The sequence below is a fragment of the Acomys minous genome (genome assembly GCF_964271855.1).
Source record: "Acomys minous genome assembly, chromosome: 14".
In the NCBI taxonomy this organism is placed as follows: domain Eukaryota; kingdom Metazoa; phylum Chordata; class Mammalia; order Rodentia; family Muridae; genus Acomys; species Acomys minous.
The window spans coordinates 45553763-45577847 of record NC_140496.1 but is presented as its reverse complement, the minus strand read 5'-3'; the positions used below and the strand labels follow the sequence as shown (position 1 = coordinate 45577847).

The 24085-nt window shown below is 39.8% G+C and overlaps 2 long non-coding RNA genes across 3 annotated transcripts in view; one reads left to right on the top strand and one right to left on the bottom strand.

Moving 5' to 3' along the window:
• The window catches only part of LOC311582333, a 51868-nt gene extending 48348 nt beyond the window's left edge, over nucleotides 1–3520 (bottom strand). For both annotated transcript variants that reach the window (XR_014774087.1, XR_014774088.1), the window contains exons 1-2: nucleotides 3434–3520; nucleotides 377–511 (exon numbers count right to left, since the gene is read on the bottom strand). This is a non-coding gene — a long non-coding RNA (uncharacterized lncRNA). The remainder of the gene's footprint in view (nucleotides 1–376; nucleotides 512–3433) is intronic.
• The window catches only part of LOC311582331, a 53001-nt gene continuing 29369 nt past the window's right edge, over nucleotides 454–24085 (top strand). The window contains exon 1 of the long non-coding RNA XR_014774084.1: nucleotides 454–598. This is a non-coding gene — a long non-coding RNA (uncharacterized lncRNA). The remainder of the gene's footprint in view (nucleotides 599–24085) is intronic.

Genomic DNA, 24085 nt, shown 5'->3' with positions numbered 1-24085 from the left:
TAACAGAGGTGGCTTTGAATTCACTATCACCCTTCCCCCACCCGCTGACTGCTTGCTTTCTAGGTCAGGACCAACGTAGCCAACAAAAGTCATACTGCTCTTGTTGTGTCCAACGTCCTCCCCACAAAAAAAAAAAAAAACCCAAAACTCAAGTATGTCCTGAGTAGCCTCAGTAGACCTGTGCTACCATCTGTCTGTAGACAAGGTTTTTGATTATGAACTCAAACACTTGGTCGAGTCTTACATATTTCACCTCTATAAATTATCAGAAAGTATAGTAAGAGTGTTTAACTCTTAAATGTCAAGAGTCATTACTGATGTCTGTAAAAATTGTTGGAAAAAGTAAAGAACAGCACAGACGTTCACCCTCACTCACCTGTTAAAGCTCCATCTTCGATTAGGAACTTAGGTGGCACGGGGTCATGTGAATTCCCCTTGTAGTGATGGAACAATGGGATTGGCTTCTGTTAGGCTTCCGAGCAAGGAAGGATGAGCTAAGGTTTCAAGGAGCCTGGAGACGAGACACAGGAGACCTGATGGCAAGGCATTTTGATGGCTTCATAACTCTGCTTGTAGCTTGCGAAGACGTCTGCCTCAGGTAATGAAAATCCTCCAGGAAGACCCAACTGTTCTCTTCTCCTCATTCTCGTGCTGATTGACATTTCTGCCTTGCTGATTTCTACCTATCATCCCCATCTCAGGTCAAATATTACACATTTACCTAAAGTATCTTCCTTGGGACCTGCCCTCTCTAATCTATCCTTTAAAGAGCAGAAACCCTAAAGCATTTTCCTTTCTTTAAGACGAGAATTGCCAACATTCTCACTTATGTATCTTCTGTTGTCTCTTTTGCTTGCTCTGTACATAAACTCCACAGAGAAGGAATTTTATGTCTGTACCACAAACAGTTATGTGTCCCCAAGCCCCTATGTGAGATATTGGCTGCTAGTGGAACAGAGTTAAGGGTCTTAAGAAGTGGATTAGATTGTAACAAAGGAAACACTGTGAAAAGATTTAGTGGCCTTGTAAAAGAAACCCCCGATATCTATGAACCAGAAGCAGGTTTCCTCTGAAGCCACATGTGGTGGCATCTTAGTTTGGTAATTCCAACCACCCTCCTACCCCCATCCTTGGGAAATAAATTACTCAATAAATTGTTTACATGCTTCTTAGCTTATAAAACGAGCCCGGTCACTGTCCTCGTGTCCTTGTGTGCTCCTAAGATCTGCCTCTAGCACATGGAAGACAGTGTACACCTATTTTCTCATAAGATTCTAAAACTGTTGAAATTAAGTCACATACTATTTCGAATAAAGTTTATTAAAAAATTCCTAGAAAGATTTAACATTTTATGATATAAACTACATGAAAATTTAAAAATTATTTAAGAATTTTATTCTTTCTGTTTAACATATTTTAATTCTTTGGTGATTTCACATATGCATACGATGACCTGCAAATGTCTTCACCCTCTCTTATGCTCTGTCCTCCTCTTTTCTGCTGAGATCTTACTGACAAATCCTTCTATTTGTAATGTATATAGCCACTGAATTTAGAGTTGTTTACGTGAGCATGTAGGACAGGTTACTTACCGGAGCGCCTTCTCAGTGCTATGCCACTGAGGAGAGGGCCGTTCCCTCATCAACAAACACTAACTGACATTACTCCCTCAGGGAGCAATGGGGCCTCAGAGACCATGTCTGCATCTCTGACAAAACGTTGATGTGTACAATCTTGTGTGAGTTTGGTGCAGATAACCTCTGTAGCACTGCCTTTATGAGTACAGTGGCCATGTGGCATTCAGAAGACACGGAGAGTGCATACTTCCCCATTCTCCAGCACTTAGGTAATTTCCATTCATCTTCCAAGATGTTCCCTGAGCCTTCAAGGGGACAATATAGATGTCTCATTTAGAGCACGGCCGAGCAGTCCATTTCTCAACATTTTGACCAGTTATAAGTCTGTATCAACCACCACTCATTGCAATGAGAAGCTTCTCTGGTGAAGTCTTAGTGAGACACTAAACTATGGACACAGGCATGAGTGTGCAGTAGACATTGTAGTAATATGCTCATTTAGCAAAGCAGTAGTGGTAGGCTCCGCACTGTGGTCTATGACCCTCCCAACCATGGTGTCCTGTCTGGGTTTGCAGGAAGCGCTAGGTGCACAGTCCCTTCTTCCATGGGCAGATAATGCTTTTTAGAGAAGCCATAAGTTATCAAAAATAAATCCCAGTGTAAAATGTGGGATATTATTCCCATAAGACTCCAAACAACAAAAGCTGTTACTATTCCTTTTAGTTGTCTTCTTGTATTTGAGGGCGATTCCTTATCTCTGAAGATGCTTTGGTCATCGGACAGACTAATCAGGCTGAAACATAACTGGAAGTTTCCTTCCTACCTTCACAGAGCCAGAAGGTGCTGTCCAGACAGCAGGGGTAGAAAAGCCTTTAGTAGCTTTACCCAGCTTTGAATCCCGTGAGCTACAATAGCCTGTTAGTTAAGATGTGCCTGTTGATGCAATAGTGGCAGGACTGTTGTGTGGATAACCAACCACTTCATGATTGCATTTGAAGCCTTCTTCATTTAACAATACACAAATTTCATTAAAAATTGTGTAAACATATTACCAAAATTGTTGACTTATGAGTTAATTTTTCATGTACTGTTTTCTTTTTGTCTTTTCTTTTTATAAAGTTTTTTGTTTTGTTTTATTTTTCTTTTATGACAGAAGGTCTAACTTGTGACCTTCCTGCCTTAGTCTCCCCAGTACTGTTATATACAGATATGTGCTACCACACCTGGCTTTCTCTTATACTTTTATTGTGGCAAAGTGATCACAGATTCTCTTTTTAAAGAAAAATATAAAATAATCAAGAACTGAACATTTAAAATGGGTAGTTCATTCAGATACTTTTTTGAATTGCACTATAAAGCTTTTGCTTTTTAAATTATGACGAGTATAAAATGATGACAAGAATGATGAGGAGGAAGAGAATATAACAAAAAATGATAAAGTAAGTAGAGTGATGAATGTCTTCCTGAAGAAGATCAAAAAGTAATGTTTATATTATTGGTCATGACCTTTTACAAGTTTAGAAAAAGGTTAAAAATCAATCAAGACTTCCTGAAAATATTATATGAATAAGTGGGATTTAATTTAAAATATATGTATGGCTAGTATGCAATAATGTCTTGTATATGATGAGTATACAGATGGGGGGGTCATACCTATGCCCTGACTCATACATCAGTCATCTGGGCCTTAAGTCAATAATGGTAGAAAAGAGGTCATTAAATTGTCATTTCAGAGCCAAGCCTAGTTGCTCTATAACTAGGAGTCGTTCAAGTATTTGCAATGACTAATCACTAAACCATCATTACCAGAGATTTTTAAAGTTTACATTTATGTTAAATGTAGTACTCTGTCTTACTTTAGAGGAGATAAAATTGGAATCCCAATAAACTCCCAGCACCTCTCTGAAAGACGATCTGAGCTCCACTGCTCCGGTCACTCTTAGTATCCAGGTTTCCAAGCTCGCACTGAATTAGAGTTCTGAGCACGCAACAGCCTTTCCAGCTGAAAGTTCTGAAGAACCCAACATTCTTTCCAAAGACAACACACTGAGGTTCATTGCAGCAACACCTCACTATTGGCGCCTATGTCTGTTTTAGTTTCATTTCCTTTTGTGTTGCTGTTGTGTATAATCTAACAAAAGGAAGGTTTTATTTTTAAATCATTTAGATCGAAATTAATTCCAGGTTACAGACCTTATTGAGGGGAAGTCAAGGCAGGAGCTTAAACAGCGTATTCAGAGTCAGTAGCAGAAAACGAATAAATGTGCCGTGCACCGTGTTTGCTTGCTAATGTGCCACTTACGTTCATTTAGCTTTCTTCATTCTTAGAGCTCAGGGCCCAGTCCACAGAACAGTGTCTTTCATAACCATCTGGGTGTTTCCAGATCAATCAGGAGTCAGCATGATTCCTCTACCGGCCAACATGGCCTGCATAATTCCTCATTAAGACCCTTTCCAGGGGATTCTAGGCTTTGTCATGTTGACAGTGAAAGTCAACCTGCAAAAAATACAAATGTTCCTTTTAAGTCCTTCTAGTGCTCAGTAGCCATTTGTGTTAAGTGCTTTTTCTGTTGTGGTGAAAGAAAGGGAATTTTTTCCTTTGAATTTTTTTGCATAGAGTTGAAAATGAACATAGAAGAATGTTAAAGCAGGAATGGCTTACCAAATTAACCAAAACACACCCTGTTGGACTCATAAAATGAGAACAAAATTTGAAAATTTGATTACAGTTTGGCTTTGTGTGTGTGGGGCGCACAGAGCATCATGCTGGAGAAGATGTGGCTAAAGGAAGGTGAGGCAGATGGTCACATTAGAGCCACAGTTTCGCAGTCAATACACAGAGTGGTGAATGCTTGTACTCAGCTTGCTGCCTCACTCCTTTCCATTCAGCTCCAGACTCCACCCCATGGAATGCTGTCACTCACAAAAGGAGTGGATCTTCTCACCTCAGTTAACCCAAGAAAGAAAATCCCTCACCGGTATTCCTGGAAGCTAGTCTCTTTTATGACTCTAGGTCCTACCTAACTGATAACCTTTATCAAATGTTAGCATAATAATGAAGCCTCCCATTCTCACCTGGGAGAGCATCAAAACATAACAATTAATGAAAAAAAAACTTCATGAATTTGGAGAACAGGGAAGAGTATATGGTATAATTAGAGGGGTAGAATTTCTTCCTTTTGGAAGGAAAAAACCGCAATTATAATCTCTCAAATAAACAGCAAAAAGTAAAAATAAAAATAAATATCCATGTTTTGGCCACAGACTAGACATTCTGATTTAGAAAACACAGGGACAGCCTGAATATTGGTGTGCTTGAGGGTTTGGTAAGTTATTCCAATATGCTGTCAATTTGAGAAATTCTGATGCAAACTATTTGTAGTGCTATTTAACAATAATGCTAAGTCTTGTTACTTCAGAATCGGGACCTGGTGCTCATTTATGGACAAGTCCTTTTTTGACTCATCTATAAAGAATTTCCAGACAGTAAGAATTTGCCTTTTATACAGAGTTAAGCAGATCAGGGTCCTTCCTTTGATAGAGATTGTAAGACTCACTCTGCTGAGTTACTAGTGTCTATTTCTTACCTTATAAAATTCTTCACACCATGCTCTGATCTGTTCTAACAGTTTCATCTAAAGCCTCTCCTCTTCAAAGGCCACTGGGGAAAACTCACACTTCAGATATTTTATTCCTTAACTTGAAATTTTTAGATAGAATTGAAAATTGAACGTATGAGAAGGTTAAAGTTGGAATGGCATACCGAACTAACCAAAACACACCCCATGCAACCCATACAATGAGAAGAAAATTTGTATAAAATTCAGCGTTGTAGAGAAAGGGAAGGGAAATAAGATATACATTACTCAGGATTTCTTCTTTTTTTGTTTTTTTAAAATATATTTTGTTAATTTATTCATATTACATCTAAATTGTTATCCCACCCCTTCTATCCTCCCATTTCTCCCTCTCTCCTTTTCCCCCTACTCCCCTTCCCTATGACTGAGGAGGACCTCCTCCCCCTGTATATGCTCATAGGGTATCAAGGCTCTTCTTGGTAGTCTGCTATCCTTCCTCTGAGTGCCACCAGGCCTCCCCATCCAGGGGACGTGGTCAAATATGGGGCACCAGAGTTTCTGTGAAAGTCAGTCCGCACTCTCTACTCAACTGTGGAGACTGTCCTCTCCATTGGCTAGATCTGGTTAGGGGTTCGAAGTTTACTGCCAGTATTGTCCTTGGCTGGTGCCATAGTTTGAGCAGAACCCCTGGGCCCAGATCTGTCCATCATAATGTTCTACTTGTGGGTTTCTAGGACCCTCTGGATCCTTCTATTTCCCCATTCTCCCTTGCTTGTCTCACTTAGATTCCCAATAGGAAGTCTTCCCCTCTGTCCCACTTTCCTGGTAAGCGAAGACTTTCATGGGACATGCGTCTTGGGCTAGTTTCCAGATATAAGTGAGTATATACTATTTGAGTCTTTCTGCTTCTGGGTTAACTCACTCATTATGATCATTTCTACTTCAATCCATTTGTCCACAAATTTCGGGAATTCCTTGTTTTTAATAGCTGAGTAGTATTCCATAGTGTAAATGTACTATGTTTCTTTATCATTCTTCTACTGAGGGACACTTAGGCTGTTTCCATGTTCTGGCTATTATGAATAAGGCTGCTATGAAAGTGGTTGAGCAAATTTTCTTGCAGTGTGCTGGAGCATCTTCTGGGTATATTCCAAGGATTGGAATAGCTGGGTCTTGAGGAAGCCTTAATCCCAGTTTTCTGAGATAGCAGCAGATAGATTTCCAAAGTGGCTGTACTAGTGTGCATTCCCACCAGCAATGAAAGAGTGTTCCTTTCTCTCCACGTCCTTGCCAGCATGTGGTGTTGCTTGAATTTTTGATCTTAGCCATTCTGATGGGTGTAAGATGGAATCTCAGAGTCCTTTTGATTTGTATTTCTCTGATGATTAAAGATGTTGAGTATTTCTTTAAGTGTTTCTCAGCCATTCAATATTCCTCTGTTGAGAATTCTGTTTAGTTTTGAGCCCTGTTTCTCAATTGGATTATTTGGTTTGGTGGTGTTTAATTTCTTGAGTTCTTTATATATTTTAGATATTAGACCTTTGTCAGATGTAGGGTTGGTGAAGATCTTTTCCTAGTTTGTAGGTGGTCACTTTGTTCTCTTCACAGTGTCTCCTGCCTTACAGAAGCTTCTCAGCCTCTTGAGGTCCCATTTATTAATTGTTGACCTTAAGGCCTGGGCTGCTGTTTGTGTTCTGTTCAGGAAGTTGTCTCCTGTGCCAATGCTGTTCCAGGCTCTTCCCCACTTTTTCTTCTAACCAGTCTAATGTCTCTGGTTTTATGTTGAGGTCTTTGATCCACTTGGACTTGAGTTTTGTGCATGGTGACAAATATGGGTCTAATTGCATTTTTGTACATGTAGACATCCAGTTAGACCAGCACCATTTGTTGAATAAGCTATCCTTTTTCCATTGAATAGATTTGGCTTTTTTGTCAAAAATCAAGTGACCATATGTGTGTGGGTTCATTTCTGCGTCTTTGATTTGATTCCACTGGTCAACCAGCCTATTGCTGGGCCAGTGCCATGCTATTTTAATTACTGTTGCTTTATAGTACAGCTTGAGATCAGGTATGGAGAATCTTCCAGAAGATCTTTTATTGTACAAGATTGTTTTAGATATTCTGGGTTTTTTTTTATTTCCATATGAAGCTGAGAATTGAACTTTCAATGTCCTTAAAAATTGTGTAGGTATTTTAATAGGATTGCATCAAATCTGTAAATTACTTTTGGTAAGATGGCCATTTTTACTATGATAATTCTCCCGACTCACGAGCAAGGAAGATCATTCCATCTTCTCATGTCGTCCTTAATTTCTTTCTTCAGAGATTTAAATTTTTTTCAAATAAGTCCTTCACTTGCTTGGTTAGAGTTACTCGTAAATATTTTATGTTGCTTGTGGCTATTGTGAAAGGTGTAGTTTTGCTAATTTCTTCCTCTACATGTTTGTCATTTGTATATACCAAGGCTACTGACTTCTTAGAGTTAATGTTGTATCCAGCCAACTTGCTTAAGATGTTTATCAGACGTAGGAGTTCTCTGGTGGAATTTTGGGGGTCACTTATATACAGTATCATATCATCTGCAAATAGGGATAATTTGACTTCCTCCTTTCCCATTTGGATCCCCTTCATCTCCTTTTGTTGTCATATTGCTTTGGCTAGAACCTCTACTACTATACTGAGGTATGGAGAGAGTGAGCAGCCTAGCTTTGTTCCAGATTTTAGAGGAATTTCCTTGAGTATCTCACCATTTAATTTGATTTTGGCTATTGGCTTGCTGTATATAGCCTTTATTATATTGAGGAAAGTGCCTTGTATCCCCAATCTCTCTAAAACTTTAAACATGAATGGGTGTTGGATTTTATCAAATGCTTTCTCTGCATCTAAGGAGATGATCATGTGTTTTTTAAAGTTTGTTTATATAATGGATTACATTGATAGATTTCCATATATTAAACCATCCATGCATACCTGGAATGAAGTCTACCTGCTCATGGTGAATGATATCTTTAATGTGTTCTTGTTTTCGTTTTGTGAGTATTTTATTGAGTATTTTTGCATCAATGTTTATAAGAGAAATTGGTCTAAAATTCTCTTTCTTTGTTGGGTCTTTGTGAGGTTTAGGTATCACCGTGACTTTGGCCTAATGGAATAAGGTAATGTTCCATATGTTTCTATCTTTTGGAGTAGCTTGAAGAATATCAATATTAGCTCATCCTCAGATTTCTTTTTTTCATGGTGTCCTTGATTTTTTGGATGTTTTGTGTCAGTATTTTTCCAGATTTAGCATTTTCTTTCATGGTTGCTTCAAGATATACTATTGTATCTTCCAGACCTGAGATTTGTTCCTCTATCTCTTGGATTCTGTTAGGCTCGCCTCTGTGTTGCTTGCCTTCCTCTCTAAGCTCTCACATTCCCGTTTTTCTTCTGTCTGTGGTTATCATTGAATCCATTTTCATCTTCAGATCTTGAACTGTTTTATTGATTTCTTTCATCTGATTGTTTGTATATTCCTGAGTTTCTTCCATTGCCTCCTTATAGTCCTTCAGAGCTTGAGCAGTTTCATTGATTTCCTTCATCTGGTTGTTTGTATTTTCCTGAATTTTTTTCTAGTTCCTCTCTATAGTCCTCTTTTATGTCTTCCACCCATTTGGCTGCATCTTCCTGCATTTGATTACGAATTTTGTTTGTTTCCTCCATTATCATCCTTATTACTAAGGATTTGAGGTCATTTTCTTGTATTTCCATTGTGTTTAAGTTCTCTGGGTGGTTTTCTTTGGGATATCTGGGATCTGGTGACTCCATATTGTTTTGGTGTTTTTGCATATGATTTTATGCTTTCCTTCAGTCATCTTGCCATCTCTGGTTTTGGCAGGTAGCTTCTAGAGTTGGGTGGAGGGAGTCTGAGGATAGAATCAGCTGTTTTCTCATGATTTCCCTAGGCTGGAAGCTCTGATGCTTTACTGGTCTGGATGGCAGGAAGCTATCCATGTAGTTTGGGTCTCTCACAGCCAGTGATCCCCAGCTCCCCTGTACTGTGGGTCCTCTAAGTGTCCTGGGTCTCAGAATGTGCACTGGGTCAGGCCAAAGTGTCCACAGCCTTCTGGGTCCTCTTGTAGCACCAGAGCTCTCCAAGGACTGAAGCAGTTCAGGCAGGTGGGGTCTGATGGCCACTCTGCTCCCTGTCTCTCTGAGATTTTACTAGTCCGGGAGCTCTGATGCTCTGCTGGTCTGTGGTTCCCAGTAGCATTTTGGGACCCAGACCACTCACATACTCCAGGTTAGTGTCATGGGGCTCAAACTGCACACACACTGAGTCCAGTTAGCATCTCTGGACCCATCCTGAGTGTTGAGTCCAGTTCACATCCATGTCAGAGGTATCCCCTACTCCCCATATTATGGGGCTCACTTGGAGACTTTGCTTCCTATCTACTACATATGAGCTTTAGATCCTCTTTATGCATGGTCCTTGATTGGCACATCAGTCTCTGTAGGTCCCCATGGGCCCAGGTTTGTTGGCTTTGTTGTTCTCCTTGTGGAGCTCCTGTCCCCTTCAGGTCTTTCTATCCCCTAACTTTTCCCTAAGTCACCATGTGCTCAGTTCCAAAGTTTGTCTGGATCTCATCATCTGCTTCAGTCCCCTAACTGCGAATTCCGAGATTTATTTTTTTAATAGCTGAGTAGTATTCTATTTGTGTAAATGTACCACAATTTCTTTACCCATTCTTAAGTTGAAGGACATCTAGGGTGTTTCCAGTTTCTGGCTATTACAAATAAAGTTGCTATGAACATAGTTGAGCAAATGTCCTTGTATAGTAGAGCTTCTTTTGGGAATATGCCCAGGAGTGGAATAGCTGGGTCTTGAGGTAACACTATTCCCAGTTTTCTGAGAAAGCACCAGATTGATTTCCAAAGTATCTGTACAAGTTTGCACTCCCCCAGCAATGGAGGAGTGTTTCCCTTTCTTCACATCCTTGCCAGCATGTGCTGTCACTTGAGTTTTTTATCTTAGCCATTCTGAGGGGTGTAAAATGGAATCTCAGAGTTGTTTTGATTTTCATTTCCCTGATGACTAGGGACATTGAATGTTCCTTAAGGTGCCCTCCTTAGATTTTTGGGAATAGTCTCCATCTGGAGGCTGGTTCTCAGAGACTTTCCAGAGGCTCCCCTCAGTTATATGATACTGGAGACCAAGTGGGCTCATCAGGAGTCTAGGGACCCTCCTCTCACAAAGGGGAGTCCTAGAGTTGGCTGTGTCACTACTGGCTTTCTTACTTCAAGGTTAATGAGGTCCCACTATCCAACCACTGTGCTCAGTCAACATGCTCAGACATGTGCTCACTGAGTTGGGGAACCCCCTGTTGGATCTGCCTGCCCAGGTATGTGAAGGTAACCACTCCACTGGGAAGGGCAAGATTGAAGCCACAAACCGAGATACCCTTAAAGTCTCTGCCTTGGCAGTAATGGTGGGTACCTGAGGTAGGATTTGGGTGTCCCCATCCTGGAAGGTAACCACTGCATGGGACGGGGTCCAAGGTTGGGGTGCAAGCTGGAGTATCTGAAAAGACTGCTCAGTGGCAGTGAGCACCCACAGTTGGAGCTGCACTGCCCTCCCACCCATACCGGAAGGCCTGAAGCTGAGGCTGAGCTAGCTGGAGGTCAGGAGTTTCTCCAGGGTTTAAACAGGTGGCCTGGGGTTGGATCCATGGGTTTCCCACACTTTGGGCTCTTGTCTCACCTAGGAAATATAGATTCCTGGGGTTTGGGGTCCACTGCAGGCCAGTCAGTTGCTGTGCTCTCACTGCTGTCCTTCCATTCAGTTACAGTGTGCTCTCAAGCACAGACTTCATGGATCTCCTGTTGTTAGCTCTTGGGGATAATGACATTCAATCTTGGGTACATCACTAGAAAGGCATGAGACAAACATGACCTATATGAACTCTAAATGTGGGACAAACATAAGTAAGGCATGGCATCTGCTGGATACTACTTGATATGTAAATAGCGAAAACTCATTACATCATTCCATTACGAATGAAGACAGATTGATATCCATCGGGTCTATTCACATTTACCTTAAACTGTTTTGTAATGACAGGAGTTTTCAAGCTATATGCAAATGAAGGGAAGCAGATTTTGTTTCATGTTGCTTATTTCATTGACCAAATAAAGTGAAATCTTTGTACCACAACTTAATTACATTGATTTAGGCTTTGTTATTACTGAAATAACCACTTTTTCGAGTAAATGAAAAGGAAACCAAGCAATCCTCTTATGACAAGTTGCCAGATACTGAGGGAACATCTGCAAATTCATAATAGTTCTTGTCCTGGGAGGCAATGAATAAGAGCCATTGCCTTGCAGGTAGGTACTGAGTGGAGGCAGGGTATTATGTTAGACTAATCTGAGCGGTTTGTGCATAAGAAAATTGATGGAGATAAAATTCTAAACCAGATAAAGGCAGAGAGGCAGCTCCATTGTCTATGTACCCTAATTAAACATCTAATCAGATTCTTATTAGAAATGATCTTTGCATGGATTATGAGTGCAAGGTGACATAGCAAAGCACTAAATTGGATTATATGGATGTTAAATTTTTCCTAAAAGAATTATAGTGCTCAAATAATAAACTTGAGACTTCATTAGATGACATCTATTTATCTATCAGGTCAATTTATAGATTCTTTATTTTTCAAAATAAGTTTGGTGTTAGCATGCCACACGTGATAAATTGCACAGCTTCTGTCACATTTCTCACTGGCGTCCTCTGCCTGAGATGTTTACCTTCTCCTCAGGTACCTGACTCCATCATCCTGTGAGATATAATCAGTTTTACTGCAGGCTTTTTGCCGTAACCTCATTTTACTGGTTGAGTAAAGTCCCTGAGAAGAATGCTCTGGGGATCTTATCTACTCATGCATAGAGAAGTTTCCTACCCACAGTTGCTCTTAGGACCAGATGTCTTTACACAGGCCTCTCCCACCACGCCACTATGAAAGTGCTAAGCCCCTGTAGTGAAGGGGCTTCATTGAGACCTCTCTGATGTTTACTATCCCTGCCCTTGATCACATCAGATCCCAATAGCAAACCTACTCAGGTCTTCCTCTAAAAGTGATGACCAACCCAGACATGGTGACACATGCCTGTAATCCCAGCACTCTGGGAGACAGAGGCAGGTGGATCTCTGTGAGTTTGAGGCCAGCCTGGTCTACAGAGTGAGTCCAGGAGAGCCAAGGCTAAACAGAGAACCCCATCTCAGGAAAACAACCAACCAACCATCCAAACAAACAAACAAGCAAACAAGTGATAACCAAGAAGGCCTCTAGACTTGCTGATATTTTTCTGGGAAAGTATTAGTTTATCATATCACAAAATGCTATTGAATGTATACATATATGCCTACACATGTATATTTATTTATACCAATGACAACTGTTCTCACCTCTCTGCTATAGTTTGAGGTATTATGAAGGACATCAAGGAACATTTGCACTACCTGGGGTTAAATAGACAAGACTGACTTTAATCAGGAATGTTGATATAGTGGGGAAAAAATTGACCTCAATTCTACTGAAGCAAAACCCAGAAGATCTTATAACACTGAGGAGGAATTAATGAAAATTCAGGAGGCTTTTAGGGACAGGGTTGGTCAGTGCTGAAATGTAGTTCATGCCAACAGAGACTGTGATATTAGATGCTTGTGTTTCTTCACCACTGCATTTCAGAGGGATGGCCCCAGGTCCTTAGAAAGACTGGGTGGTAACACTGAAAAGGTTCTGGGAGGACATTCATACTTCAGAGTGGTAACTAAAGAATGCCAAGTTTTTTTTTAGAGCAAATACACTAGTCCAAATACATAGTGAGAGAGAACGCTGTCTCTAACTTAGAGCAATTGAGGGATGCTGTGACCTTCCTAGGTATTAAATATGTTTATAACCTTAGGTTGAGTCTACATATACCATTAAAAAAAGCAACAACAATAATAACTACATCAACAACAGCACTAGTTTACACCGAGATTGTGCAACCAACCCATACTCGAAGCTCAGGATGCCAGTGAGGCTTCAGGTGCTGATGCTTAGACTGCTTTACCTGGTGGGCTGATGTCTACCCTCTGTGTTTATATCATCTTTCAGGCAGGGGAACTCAAGTGCTTGTAGCTCTCAGCTAAGGATTGTCATGCGTATCCTAAGCTGGGGTTCACGTCACAGCATTGTAAGCTTCATTGTGTAATGCTTGAGATGAAGATTGGAGAAGCTTCTATGTCTATAACGCTCGTTCCCAAGGCCTCACGCATGCCAAGACGGAGCAGCCATATGCTTTATGCAGACAATACACTTGTACCTCTATTTTCCTGGCTAAGGCAGAGTTGGCTGGGCTCCCCTCTGGTGAGTTTTCAGGAAAGCACGCTATTCATTCTTCTGTCTATGGTGGTTCTATAGATCGGCCTTACAGAGGTATGGGGCACAGCAGGAACTGGCTGGTCGTAGAGGCAGATGGCACACATCAGCCTATTTTCTAGCAACTTGCTCAGCAAATGCTGAGGGCATATTTTGAGTGAGAGATCCTTCTAAACTCTGAGACTGAAAGAAAAACAACATGTCACCAACATCTTGAAGTACATCGCTGTTTCAGAGGAGACAGATCACACTCGCACACTCAAAGCTATAATGTTGTATGGCTGCTTGTGTTTAAAAACCATGGGAAAAAGTCATATTTGGTCAAAGACATTACAAAACACATTACAGAAATGGGTTCGTGAAAGGTAAGCCCTTAATGCTGCAAAACATTCAAGTGTGAGCGAAGTGTACAACATCAGGTCAGAAAGGGGAAGATGTTAGGTGACAGTTTGAAATAGCCAGGAAGCATGTTTGTCTCTTTTCTCTTCTCTTCTCTTCTCTTCTCTTCTCTTCTCTTCTCTTCTCTTCTCTTCTCTTCTCTCTCTCTCTCTCTCTCTCTCTCTCTCTCTCTCTCTCTCTCTCTCTCTCTTTCTCTCTCTCTCTCTCTCTCATCTCCTCTCTCTCCCCCTCTAGGAAAATCTCTGAGCTTTTCCAGAAATAATGTTAAAACACTCATTGGTTAAGAGGACTGTCATTTTTTTTATATATATTAAAAATATATCACAGAACATAGCTTTCAATTCTATTTAGGCATCTTTCTGTTTAGTTCCCAGGTTTGCCATGAATCCTGGGAGCAAAGGCTGGGGAGACATGTGCTGACAGTGTTTCACAAACTTTCCTTCTCAGTCTTAGGAACGGAAGTAAAGAGCCTCAGACATCCCCCTGTCTGGCATCCTGCATGCTGGCACACTGCCCTGTGCGCCTCGTGCCCAGTAGGTGATCTTTCTGCTACAGGATGTCCTTGAACACTGTGAAAGGAGGAGGGGAGGAGTTCAACAGTCCCTCGTTTTCGTAAAAAGGTCCACTGCCTCTGTTATATTCATTACATCTACAGCGGGAGATAGGTGAGGAAGAAAGGATGTAAGAACATATGTAGATTTATCTTAGAGGGCCTGGGGAAGAGTGTCTGGCACCTCTTTTTAGAAGATGCGAACATTTGTCACCTGCTCTCCTTAGTTTCACGACCTCACCCAAGACTCTTAAAGTGACAGAAACTCTTTGTAAAATATTCGGCTCCACATAAAGTTGTAGACTATTTACTGCTTGCAGAGTGCTTAGAGTCACCAATGGCAATAAGCTGTTTTAGATCAGGAATGAGATGTACGTAGCCTAAAAACAGACGTTCACACACATTCCAACTGCAGTAACAATGGTTCCTGGGTCTTCAGACTGTAATTTACTGTTTAGTGTTACTGCAGATGTAACGCAGCACAGGGCATTAACAATGTCAATCAATCCTCATGTTTGTTTGAGACTAATGGCAACTTTTAAGGTAGAGACGGCAGGAATTATTTGTAAAGTAAATGGGATTATACAGGCATAGGGCACTTACACTCAGAATTTTTGAAATGAGGTGAAAGCCTGTTTTTAAGGATCTTGTCATGAGAGATTTTACTTTTCTGTCTGAACATAACCCAGGAGATAGAATTGAAATGCACCAAGATGGTTTCTCACCAGCTACTTTAAACCTTAAGGTCATCTGGCTCTGTATCCATCTTCACCTCTCTTTCTTCAGGATCCCCATCTGGTTGATGTATAATCACTGTAAGGTGATTGTCCTAATAGCTAGTATTTTTTAAACTCTTCCTGTAAATCAGATAGTGCAGTCAGCAGTTAACTATACTGTTACGTTTTACTCTCAAAAGCTTCCTGTGTACGTGGATACATTTTGGAACTGGAAAAGCAAGAAAATACAACGAGCTTCTCACCCCCCCCCCCCAGTTGGGATGGGACCTGGGTATGAAGTCCAGTCTCTCAGACATTTCCAAAGCACACCAGAGGAGCTTTCCAAGCTGCAGGGATTGGGGGAGGGAATATATATATATATATATATATATATATATATATATATATATATATATATATATATATATATATATTACCCACTGAGGACAGAAGAGAGTAACTAACTCCCTAAAACTAGAATTACTGATAATTGTGAGCTGCCATGTGGGTGCTGGTAACTGAACCAAAGTCCCCTGAAAGAACAGCTTGTGCTCTCAATTTATGATCCATCTCTTCAGTCCCATAATGCCTATTTCTTGATGGTCACAAATATATCCACATGTAATTATGTTTCCATATGTGATTTTTGCACATTTTTGTATCATTTTCAATTCTTTCTTTTTCGGGGGCAGTTGGTGGAGGCTGTATTCTTCATCTTCAACACAAATCATTCTGAGGACCTCTACATTCGGAGTAATTTGGTGATAACAAAGTAACACTTTCATGTTTCATTTCAGATGACAGTATAAAGACAAAATGTTTATGTTGGTCTTAGTTTTTCACATGTGTATTTGAAATCATTTAAATTGCTAATATAGTGATGTTTGTATATTTGTCTCTACCTGTGTCTGATCTGATGAGAGAGTGTTGAGGTTTGCTCATTTAAGTGTTGAAATATTAACTCACATTTTTCTTTCTGCTGACAGATGATCTGCTCTTCCCTGGGTCTTTACTCCCCCCCCCCCCCCGCCCAAACACATCTCTGAATAGTGGCAGTTGGGCATTTGCTTAACAGGGTTTTGATTTTGTGTTTATTTTTGGTCAAAATCAAACATAAACTCCAAATTTTCCTGTATGTAAATACTAATTAGCTGGAGCTCATGAGGCACATGCCAGGGAATGTTCTGCAGAAGTGCTGGCGCTACAGTGGGCCCCAAGAGGACTGCCGCACTCAGGCCTGCTCTAGTGTGTTCCTGCATCTTTTCTTCATAGACTTGGCCACACGTTTTTAATTTCTGGAAGTCTGATATTTCACTGAGTTTTATTTGTCCTTTAGCAACATTGGTAAAATTAGGCATATTTTGTCTATGATTTGAGATTTTAGAGCTTTTTCTAAGGTAAAGTTCTTTATTATTAGTAGTAGTAGTATTAATTTCAATAGTTTTATAATATTATAGACAATGTTTGCTCAATCACTGGTTTTGAAAATAGATTTTCTAACGCTATTGTTTGTTTATTGCAAATGTGTGCTTCATTAAGGGTTACACCTGCCATATATGTGTATATGCATATATATATATATATATATATGTATGAATGTGTAAATATGTAATTATGGGAGTATCATTTTAGCTACATTTTTTTGCCTTTTCCCATTGGTTCTGTCTTTTGTTTTAACTAAGTGAATAATTTACATAGCATTTGTATTTTGCCTGTGATTTTAGTTGAGGGTAAATCTTTTATTTTTGAAGAGTCACACTAGTGTATTTAACAATTGATTTCTTCTTTACTGATCTAAATATCTATGCATCTACATATATATGCATGTGTCTAGTAGGATGAAATCCATTGATTTAAGTACTATCAGCTCTGTAATTGTGCACTCCCTCTATGTTCGTAAGCATATTCCTCTACTTCATGATTTTTATTGCCTATTCATTGGCGAGAATACTTCTTGTGAATAGCAGCCTATTCTATCCTGTTCTAGCTGAAGTCTGGTTGAGATTCTGTCTGTAATTCTGTTACATGTACTTATTAAGTCAAGGGAGATTTTCATTTTATAACACCACTTCTTAAGTCCTTACCTACTTGGTGCTGATAATATTTGATAATCCTAATCTAGTTGTTTGGCTGTCTGCACTGATATTGTCATTTACTAAGTTTCTTTGTCTTTTGTAACATTTACTTTAATGCGTATTATTGCTACAGACAGTAAAATGACAACTATTTATCAAGTTTCTAGGTAAGATTTTATAGCCATTATTTCTCCTACTTTTTATCTTGGTTCAATTTTTAATTTTCTTTCATCTATTCTTTACTTTCTTCTTACAAATTCTATTGCTTTTACATAAATTCTGTATCTTTTCATCAAATACTGTTTTTTCCCTTACCCTTTCTAGCATCATTTCAGATTTTACTCTTGAGTTTCTAAAGTAATTGATCTGCCAACACATCATTTTGGTCCTTGGTGATGAGAGTCCACTCCTTTTTTTTCCCCAGTGAAATCAGTAGTTCAGAGTGAAGTTATTTTGCTATCCCCACGTGCACTGAACTGAAGGTCAAAAACATTTGGCATTCCTCAAATGTTACACCTTCAGATAATTTTCTCCCTCTGGCTTTCCTCTTATGGTGGCAGTTAATGACCTAAAATGTGTTTTTTATGTTGTGTTGTTTTGTTTTATTGTTGTATCATATTATCATTTACCTTTTTGACCCCACGGGAAAATGTAAATAAGGGATTTTTGAGCAACACCTGTAGGGTCCTGATGGGTCAGAGATAAGGAGCATAAGTTGGGAAGTGTGAAAGTGCCGCTTGCATTCTCTGTTGGCAGCTCCTGGAGGTCCAGCCTTTCCCTCTGTGGAGGCTGAGAGGTTGGGCACTGTGTTTTAAAGATTGTCATTAATTATGTCAGATATGAAGGCAAGCATAATACAATCTTCCCAATTAAGAGTAAATTGTTTTAATTTTTACATTTGATTTTATTTAGTACATAATTACTTATGTGTGTGTGTGTGTGTGTGTGTGTGTGTGTGTGTGTGTGTGTATAAACAAGCATGTGGAACTCAAAGGACAATTTGAAGGAATTGATTCCCTCATTGCAGATAGTGACTCTACGTCTTCGTCTTCTTCTTGCATTGGGCCAGGCAATTGTCATTCTCTTATCTGGTTCTGTGCATTTGATATTTCAAACACTTTGCATTAGTGGAATCATTCAGTATTTGTCCTTCAGTGACTAGCCCATTTATTTATTAAAATGTTCCCAAGTTCCACACCGTTTCTTGGCAGAATGCATTTTTTGCCGAGGGTCTTGAAATGTTAGCGCAACTGTGGTCACTGAAACATTGTTTCTCAGCGCCAAGATGAGGAGATGATCTAAATGGCCCTTGCTAATGAATCAATAAGGAAAATATGGTTCATTCACACAGTAAGATATTACCCGAGCTTTGAAATAAGGTATATCTCACTGCTCAAAGTCAAGGGGAAGAATACTGGGTTTTTAACAACAACAACAATTCAGGCTTATAAAACTGGCAGCAACTTGACAGAGATTTAGGATACCAATTATGTGCAGTAGCAGTGGTTGCTGGACAGACCTCTTAGTTACACTGATTCTGGGCCTCTGGTCTCAGGGACAGAGACACCTGGTCCACCGGATGGATTTACTCTACACCAAGGTGTCTGGGAGGCCATGCCGTTCACTAGGTATGCCTGCTGCAGGTGTGTAGGGGACCATGCTATTCACCAGGTATGCCTGCTGCAGGTGTGTAGGGGACCATGCTCTTCACCAGGTAGGCCTGCTGCAGGTATGTAGGGGACCACACCGTTCACTAGGTAGGCCCACTCCAGAATTGTTTGATTTCACGTGTGATGTTTACCCTCAGGTTCTAATGAAGTCTTTGAGAATCTTGCTTGGATACTGTCTTTGGGAAGAAAACTTCTTGACTTTGCTGGTTAATGATGGATTTACATCCTGCTTTGACTCAGGATAGAAAAATAAAAATGGAGCTTGCTGGGGTGGGACACTTCAGTTTACTTCAGTGTATTTCCAGAATCCTTCTCCCCTCCTCTTAATACTTACCTAAGGCTACAGAGAAGTTCACTGGGGAAAAATAAGTAAACTTATTATTATTATTATTATTATTATTATTATTATTATTATTATTATTAATTGTTACTCATTTATTACAGTACAGCAGAATTAGGATGTAAGTAACTTTCCAAGAGCTTGGAACATTTCATCTTTTTTTTTTCACTTTCCTTTCTTGATTGATTCTTCTTTTTTAAAAAATTCCATTTTCCTTTGTATAAAAGGAAGGGTACTATGGTAATCATTGTTTCAACAATGATCAATCCCTTTCGGGTAATGGATGACCGCATTCTTAGGAAAATGCTGTTTTAGTGATATGTTGGGACAGTTGCATATTTAGTGTTCTGGTTAGAAGAAATGCCCTTTCTTACTCAGCATGGGTAAAATATAGCTTGTAAATACAATCACTTGGAAAAAGCAAAATTATCTCATAGCCTAAATAACATTGTGAAATCTTAATTAACTTTCATTTGGTTTCCAAGAACGCAGAATATAGGTCATGTGCACACTTAGCATGATCTTAATTTAACTTACATTTTATACTGATTGGGTTTTTTGTTAAACTCTTTTTTAATCAGTTAGGATATGCTGATCTCTTGTTCTTTGATTTGTTATTGTGGATTTGCATGTGTGAGGTATCAGTTAAAAATGATATATTTGTGAGTCATGGATTGTTTCTTGATTTGTCAAAAACACTACCACTGTAGTTCTTCTTTGATCTCGGAGCTCTGGTAGTACTCTCCAGGCAGCTTGCATGATAAAACAGAATAGATTATTTTTTTCTACCTTCCCTGTTATTAAGACTCCCTCTCTCTCTCTCTCTCTCTCTCTCTCTCTCTCTCTCTCTCTCCCTCTCTCTCTCTCTCTCTCTCTCTCTTTCTCTCTCTCCTCTCTCGTGTGTGTGTGTGTGTGTGTGTGTGTGTGTGTGTGTGTGTGTGCACATTAGTGCATGTGTCCTTGAAGGCCAGAGGCACTGGATCTTCCTGGAGCTAGGATTGCAGGTGGTTGGGAGACACCTGATGTGTTGACTGAAAACCATTCTTGGGTTCTCTGGAAAATCAGTGCCCACTCTTAGCCATTGGACCATGTTCTCATCTTCTTTTCTTTTATTCTTGAGGATCTAAGAATAGTTAGCTAACAGGAATAGTGGAATACTTTATGCCTAATCCAGCTTCAAAGATCCTGATCATCAGTTTTTTACAAGATTCAAAAAAAGTCTTTCAAAGTAACTTCTGGAGATGCTTTTTGACAATTTGGATAGTTGCAATCCTCTTTTAAAACCAGATGCTAAATATTTTGAGTCACTACATTTGTCTCTTTGTTTAACTATTCAGACTCATACCATATCTGCCGTATTCAAATAGTAAATTATGGAGTTTGTCTTCTAAACTGGAGCATTTCAAATAAACATCTATTTGAGTAAGACTTTCTGAATGTGTAGGTCCTTTGTAACAAAAGTTTATGCTCCCTCAGAATCACAGCATCCTCTAGTTGTTGAGGCAGCGACACAGTTTTTTGTGTCAGTTTGTTCTACAGGAAGTGGCTTTTGCCTTCATAAGAATGATGTCATCAGTGAAGGCTGACACAACTGAGCTGTGAGCATTGTTTTATTTCCCTTAGGGAGTCACACACAAAAAATTACTAAACACACACACACACGCACGCACGCACGCACGCACACACACACACACACACACACACACACACACACACACACACACACACGCTCTAAGATAAAATAAGCTGGCAATGGCAGGATTTCAGGTTTCCTTAAAGGCAAGGATAGAATGCCTAAATTAAGTAAGCTTAACATGAACCTTGAATGGAGTTTTGTTTGGTTTTTAGTTGTAATTACCTTAACAATTTTCTGTGCCAAATAAGGTACAGATTACACAGCTGCCAATCGGCATCTATTTAATCATTATTTGAATGTATTTTCATTTTCCTAAAGACCCCTAGTGGGTAGACATGCATTGAGAACCCTTAAACTGCAGCATACTTGTCTTTGGCACTGCGCCAAGAATTATGTGGTTTCTTGTGCAAGGACTCCAGTGGTGGTGGTCTATAGTGATGTTGGGGGGCAACTCCAGGAAGATATCCTTGTTTTAGGATCATTTTGAAAAGTAAGTTACTGAAATTAAATGCAGACAGGATTTATACTGGTTTAAGTGTAGAGTTGTTCACAGGCAATAGAACACCTGCCCTAAGTGCATTCAAAGTTAAGAAAGGAAATGAAGGCATTATGCCCAGTGACTGGTTTGCCAAATTTGAAGCCATCTCCATAAGGAGGTTCTTTGGTACTTGTTCATCATCTTCTTGAGGTAGGCTAGGTATTGGCAGGAGTTAACCTGTCTATTTGTCAAAGAATCTTTAAAATATTAAAAGCATCTTTAAATGCCATATTCTGTAGGTCTCTGAAGCCTTTGAAGACCTTAGTTCACTATTTTACCTTACCTATCTATAGAACCATATCTATCTGTTAAACATAGGATGTGTATTCTTGTGATAAAAATTGGCTGGTAGTTGACATGACCATGTTTTGATCAATTAACAATTAGCTTGTATTACTTAAAATGAACAAGCTTGGATACAGGCAGAGTTGACAGCCAAACTCTGCAAAAATAGGGTAAGCAAGTCCACAATAGTTTCTGCCTCACAAATATGTCTGTCAGACATTTTGGGCCAGAAGGCTGAAGATGATGCTCCAACATTATAGAGAGTTTTGTGTGACTGTTCAGGCAGCAAACTGTCTCCGTCTTTTTGTTGTTGTTGTTGCTGCTGCTGCTGTTGTTGTTGGGGTTTTTGTTTGTTTTCTCATTTTGGAAGCTGCTAACCTGCACTTCCGCTTCACTCAGGTAATTAAGTTTTATTCCTTCTCAAGTCTTTGATGGGGTTGGAGAACAGATAGTTTAGTTTTACAATTAAGCTTAATTGTTTAGGGGTTAAGATGTTTTTTGGTCTAGATAGATGTTTTATTTTATTTTATTTTCCTCCTTTATTAATTTATTCTTGTTACATCTCAATGGTTATCCCCTCCCTTGTATCCTCCCATTCTTCCCTCCCTCCCATTTTCCCCTTATTCCCCTCCCCTATGACTGTTCCTGAGGGGGATTACCTCCCCCTGTATATGCTCATAGAGTATCAAGTCTCTTCTTGGTAACCTGCTGTCCTTCCTCTGAGTGCCACCAGGTCACCCCTCCAGGGGACATGGTCAAAGGTGAGGCACCAGAGTATGTGAGAAAGTAATATCCCACTCTCCACTCTACTGTGGGAGTGTTCTATCCATTGGCTAGATCTGGGTAGAGGTTTAAGGTTTACCGCCTGTATTGTCCTTGGCTGGTGCCTTAGTTTGAGCGGGACCTCTGGACCCAAATCTGCCTATCATAATGTTCTACTTGTAGGCTTCTAGGACCCTCTGGATCCTTCTACTTTGCCATTCTCCCATGATTCTCTCATCTAGAGTCCCACTAGAATGTCCTCCCTTCTGTCTCAGTTTCCTGGTAAGTGAAGGCTTTCGTGGGACATGCCCCTTGGGCTAATATGCAGATATAAGTGAGTATATACCATTTGAGTCTTTCTGCTTCTGGGTTAACTCACTCATTATGATCATTTCTAGCTCAATCCATTTATCCACAAATTTCGGGAATTGCTTGTTTTTAATAGCTGAATAGTATTCCATAGTGTATATGTACCACAGTTTCTTTATCCATTCTTCTATTGAGGGACATTTAGGCTGTTTCCATGTTCTGGCTATTATGAATAAGGCTGCTATGAACATGGTTGAGCAAATTTTCTTGCTGTGTGCTGGAGCATCTTCTGGGTATATTCCAAGGAGTGGAATAGCTGGGTCTTGAGGAAGCCCTATTCCCATTTTTCTGAGATAGCACCAGATAGATTTCCAAAGTGGTTGTACTAGTTTGCATTCCCACCAGCAATGAAGGAGTGTTCCTCACTCCCCACATCCTCGCCAGCATGTGGTGTCGCTTGAATTTTTGATCTTAGCCATCCTGATGGGTGTAAGATGGAATCTCAGCGTTGTTTTGATTTGCATTTCCCTCATGATTAAGGAGGTTGAGCATTTCTTTAAGTGTTTCTCAGCCATTTGATATTCCTCTGTTGCGAATTCTCTGTTTAGTTCCAAGCCCCATTTCTCAATTGGGTTATTTGGTTTGGTGGTGTTTAATTTCTTGAGTTCTTTATATATTTTGGATATTAGACCTTTGTCAGATGTAGGGTTGGTGAAGATCTTTTCCCAGTTTGTAGGCTGCTGCTTTGTTCTCTTGACAGTGTCTCCTGCCTTACAGAAGCTTCTCAGCCTCATGAGGTCCCATTTATTAATTGTTGACATTAATGTCTGGGCTGTTGGTGTTCTGTTCAGGAAGTTGTCTCCTGTGCCAATATGTTCCAGGCTCTTCCCCACTTTTTCTTCTAAGTGACTTAGTGTCTCTGGTTTTATGTTGAGGTCTTTAATCCACTTGGATTTGAGTTTTGTACAAGGTGACAAATATGGGTCCAGTTGCATTTTTTTACACATAGACATCCAGTTAGACCAGCACCACTTGTTGAAGATGCTATCCCTTTTCCATCGAATGGATTTGGCTTCTTTGTCGAAAATCAAGTGACCATATGTGTGTGGATTCATATCTGGGTCTTGGATTCGATTCCACTGATCAACCAACCTGTTGCTGTGCCAGTACCATGCTGTTTTAATTACTATTGCTTTATAGTGCAGTTTGAGATCAGGTATGGAGACTCCTCCAGAGCACCTTTTATTGTAC